Below are 5026 nucleotides of genomic sequence, written 5' to 3'. Positions count from 1 at the left end.
GTTAAGTGCCCCTGGGCTCAATCCCTGGTATCAAAAAAAAAAAAGGGTAAACGCGACAAATCCTTCCCGAGCTCCCCTACCCCAAAGCCTGAGCCTTTGGACCCCTTCCCAAGGCATCTCCTGCTGCCAGAAGTGTCCTAGGGAGCTGACCGCTCAAAGGGGCCTTGGAGTCCTTGAGTGGACAGGGCCTTGTGAAGAGCCTTCTAGGAATCGGGAGCAACCCTCGGTCTCCCCACGTGCCCCGCTCTGTGCTGGGAGAGCAGGTGAGCAGGGCTCAGCGCTGACGGAGGGGACAGGACGAAGACCCTCACCCAGTATCTCCCACTCCTGCTGGGGGAAGCTGCTTCCTCTGAGGGGCTGGGGGCTGCCCCTGCCCGCTGGCCTCTCCCTCCCTACTCCTCCCAGTGAGGCTGCTGACTCAGCCTCTGAGGCTTGGTTCTCTTTCTCAGCATGAAATGTTTCAGACCCCAGGAGGATGTGGCAATGATAAGAGCAGGCAGAGGAGAACCCGCAGGCCATGGACAGGCGCCCGGGTTGCCAGGGAGCAGGGTCAGCAGGGTCAGAGGGCAGCAGCTGTCCCTGAGACCTTTAAGAGGCCCCAGGTCTAGGCAGCTGCAGGCCCTCAGCTGTCAGGAGGGCTCTGGGTGGGTGGGGAGTAGCCTGCAGCCCAGGAGGAGGAGGAAGAGGAGGAGGATGAGGAGGAAGAGAAGGAGGAGGAGGAGGAGGAGGAAGAGGAGGAGGAGGGGAAGGGATCTGGGCAAGGGGATCTAGAGCTGGTTGTTGGTCCACCCTGGACTGAGGGTGGCCCAGCCTAGGCCCCTGGGCATTTCCAGGGCACACCTAGAGGGAGCAGCCATAGCCCTGGCTACTCAGGAACAGAGAACACAGAGTGACGGCGGTGGGTGACAGAGAGGCCCAAATTCCTGAAACACAGTCAGCTGAGCCCACCATAGATGGATGTCCAGGAGCATCCTCTTGTCTGCCCACTAGAATCTTGTCACCCTTCTCCTCTCCCAAGCCAGTCCCGCCCTTTGCCCTGTTGTTAAGGAAAAGTGTCGTCCAAGGTCCCCTCCACAGCAGTGTCTGGCCCATTGCCCCTGCACCAGCTCCCAACTCCTCCTTCTGCAGCTCTGGATCTCTGGGAGCCCCGCCCGTGGTCCCCTCTTCGTGCCTGCGTCTCTCCAGGGCGGCTCCCGGCTCCAGCAACCCTCTTGGGTGCTGCCCTTCATCCACCCTCCCAACAGACCAGGTGCCTCCCGCAGTGCATCTGCCTCACCTCCCTCCTGCATGTGCTCCTGGCGCTGGGGCCCGTACCCGGGACCCCTCTAAGTCCATCCTTGTTGGGTGGCCATGTTCACCAGCCTGGCAGAGTGGGAAGACAGAGGGTTTGGAGTTTGAATCCAGCCCGTGGCTCCCGGAGGCAGTGACTCCCAGCCTCTGGCAGGTTGGGTGGGAGGGCTATGTGGATGTCACGTGTCAGGACGTCCACTCGGTTCCTCGGAAGTGGTTGCTGCCCTCCTTCTGATCTGAGCTGCTTTTTATCTGTCTGTTCCTTGGCAGGCCTTGCAGTCCTCCTCCCCTAGTTCAGGCCCTCATCCTATTGGTTGCAAGTGACAGAAAATTCAAACTAGGTTAAGTGGGAAAAAAAAGAGAAAGAAGAAGAAAAAAGAAAGGGTGAGGGGCATTTGTGGCTCACGGTTGGGATGGAGACGAGCTTCCGTGCAGTTCAGACTCCAGAAGCTGGTGCTGACCCCGCTGTTCACTCCTGGCACCCGGATGTCCTGTGTTTCTCCTCGTGGTGGTGAAGGGGCTGTAGCAGCTCCGCCCTTGCAGCCGTGTCTTCTCCAACAGCCCTAGAAGAAGGTTTACCTTTGGAACACCTTAGTTCCCACCCATCCCTGACCGGTCACTGAAGCCAGGAGATGCAATGCAGTGTTAGGTTTAGGCAAAGGAAGAGCGTGGAGGAAAGGTGGTCACCTGGCAGGGAATCTGGGGTGCTGTTACCATAGGAATGGAGAGTGGCTGCTGGGTGACTGTCTTCTGATAGTTCATAAAATGGTCTCTAGGCTCCCCCAGCTCCATAGCAGGGGAGCACTGCCAGTCTTCTGGTGCAGGTTGTATATTATCCACCTCAGTCCTCAGAAGTCTCAGGAGACCCCTGGGATGGCAGAATCCAGTCCAAACTCCTTTGCCATGCATTCTAGACACTATTGTTCAGCTCAAAAAAAAAAAAAAAAAAAAAAAAAAAATGTTTCAGGCCCTTTGCTTCTCTTCTGTCTCTTCTTTTTCCCCCTCCTTCATTCACTCCTATCCCTCTTCCTGTCCTCTATAAATCTACAGCACTCTCACACTCCATTTCCTTGGAACCTACCCAAGAGAACTGAAAACAGGTGTTCACACAAAAACATATACAGAGGTGTCTGATATTCACAACAGCCAGCAAGTGGAAACAGCCTCAGGGTCTGTCCATGGATGAATGAAAGAGTGAATGAAATACAGTTTGGCCAACAGTAAAATATCATACAGCCCTGAAAAATGAAAAAAAGTACTGTCAGATGTTACTTCAAGAATGGACCTTGAAAATATGCTAAATGAAAGAAATCAGACAGAAAGGACCCTGTTTGAGTGATTTCATTTAGATTAAATGCCTGGAGTAGGTGAATCGATAAAGAAAGTAGATTAGTAGTTGCCAGGGCCTGGGGCAAGGGGAGTGAGAAGTGACTGCTATTGGGTATGGGTTTCTTCTTGGAGTGACAAAAACATTCCTGAAGAATGTAGTAGAGATATTTGCACAACATTGTGGATAAAGTGAAAAATCACGGAAGTGTACGGTTCTTGTTGTACCTCAATAAAACACCTTTAACTCTCAAACCTCCCTCCCCCCAGTCAGTCAAGTTTTGTGCCAAGTTTGAGGCTCCCGGTTGGGAAGGAGGCCACATGTGCACAGGCAGGGCTGGCTGTCAGGTGGCTCCGTTGTGAACCAGGCCAAGGGTCAGGCAGAGGAAACAAAGAAGTAAGGAATCAGCTCAAATAGCCACTCCAGCACTAGAGGCAGCTGAGCAGGGCTGGTGACCCTTAGGTCAAGGGAAAGAAAACAGCAGGCTGAGTGGCACAGAAGGCTGGGCAGGATGGAGAGGTCGGAGGACCGCTTCCCGGCCTGGCCCGGCCCGCCCACCCAGAGTGCCCCTCGGGTGAATTCTCCAGCCTTGTTCCTGGCATCCAGTTCCCACACACAGGAGCTGGGGGTGGGGGGCTTTAGATCCTTGCCAGAGCCGGGGCCTGACTCCTGAGGGCAGCCCAGGCTCCCTGTAGGAGCGAGGAGGAGACTCCGGGTGGAATGCCAGACATTGCTCTTCAGAGCTATCTACCTTGTCCTGGGCTCGTGTGCCAAGGGCCTGGGGCATGAGCAGACACGGGGAGATGCCACCAAGGAGGGGTGGAGGCACAGGGGACCCAGTCAGCCTCCACCCTCCACCACCAATGCCTCCCTCCCAGAGCCTCTGTTCCAAGATCGTGTGCCCCACCGCAGGATGGCATGAGCCCTGGGGATGACAGATGCTGCAAGAAACTGGGCACAGCTGGGGTCTAGGGACCGTCAGCTGGCAGACGCCTGGCACTGACTTCCTGATGAGCAAAAAGGAACTGTCTGGTGGCAGAGAGGCTGGAGAGACGCATCTGCGGGGCCTGCCGGCTTCTGGGCCACGTCCTGCCTTCTTTCTGTTGAATCTTACTTGCCTGCTTGGCCCTCCAGGATCGAATCGTTTCCAACAGTCACACGACCTGTCTCCAGGCAACGGCCTCCCAGCTCTCATTCACGCCTGCGACAGGGAGTTCCAGCTTTCTCTCTCCCCGTGGCCTCTGGCCCCTCCCTGCCCTGGCCTCTCTCTCTGCCAGAGCCCCAATCCTACCCAGCCTCTGACTCCCCCTGAGTCTGGAAGAAGTTGGGGGTGCGAGATGTTACCATTCTCCAGAGGCTTCTTCAGAATCAACAGGACAATTGCCAAGTGCTGTGGCCTCTGGTGATAAGGGCCGACCCTCCTTTATCGTGGCCAGAGGCCTCCTGGTTAATCTTCCCAGGCCTGGTTTCCCAAGGCGGGAGGGGCGGTTTCTCGCTGGTATTTGGCTTGGTAGAAACACAAAGGCTCTTGAATTGGGGTAACTGAGTCAGGCTGTGGGGGGAGGGGCCTCGCCTCCTCCAGGGCCACGGGGTGCTCCTATGTGGGGAGCTGGGGGGAGACTCAGCTCCCCAATTTGGGGCCTATCTCTAAAACCAAGGTGGCTAAAAAGACGAGTGAAACGAAGCAGCAGCTCTTCCTGCTGAAAGGGAGCCGTACTGCCCAGGCCCAGCCCATCTGCCGCCAGATTCCCGTCACCGGTCAGAGGAGGCGGGAGGCCAGGCTGGCCACTGTTAAGTCACCGATTACCTCTGAGTCAGGGGACCGGCAGCTGCTGCTCCCTCACACACCCCAGGCCCGCCCGCCAGGGGTTTTCCGACTTGGCTCTGGCAGGCGGAGCAGGACAGCTTCCTGCTCAGGTGGACTTAACCCGGGGCAGGCAGCCTTTCCCCAGAGTAAGGACATGTGGGCAGGGGATGTGTGGGGACCGGGAAGGTCTGCCCTGGCCGAGGGCTCTGGGTTACAGGCAAGCCCCACGCCCCTTTGGGACTGGGTAGAGTGGCTACCACAAGGGACTTGGGCTTTTGGCTCAGGGAAGCCGCCTCCTGCAGCTGGAGAGGTCAGGCTGGGACCCCAGCACGTACAGAGGCCATGTGGGGAGGGCTGGGCCGGCCGCCAGTGCCGGCTCCGCAGCCCAGCTCCAGGGCCAAGGCCAGCACCCCTCCTCAGCTCGGCAGCCAAGGGGGCCTGGGGAGGATGAGGGTGGGGCCAGAGTCCTAAGGAGCTGGCAGAAACCCAGTGTGACCGGCACTCTGCCTTCCCCGGACACGGGTCAAATAGGCAACATTCTTTGGCTACTACCAGGAAAAAGAAAGTGGAAGAAAGATTAAACGCAGAAGTTACATTCAGAA

Source organism: Callospermophilus lateralis, chromosome 2 (genome assembly GCF_048772815.1).
Source record: "Callospermophilus lateralis isolate mCalLat2 chromosome 2, mCalLat2.hap1, whole genome shotgun sequence".
In the NCBI taxonomy this organism is placed as follows: Eukaryota; Metazoa; Chordata; class Mammalia; order Rodentia; family Sciuridae; genus Callospermophilus; species Callospermophilus lateralis.
The sequence above is the reverse complement of the archived record's forward strand: the minus strand, read 5'-3'. Positions refer to the sequence as shown.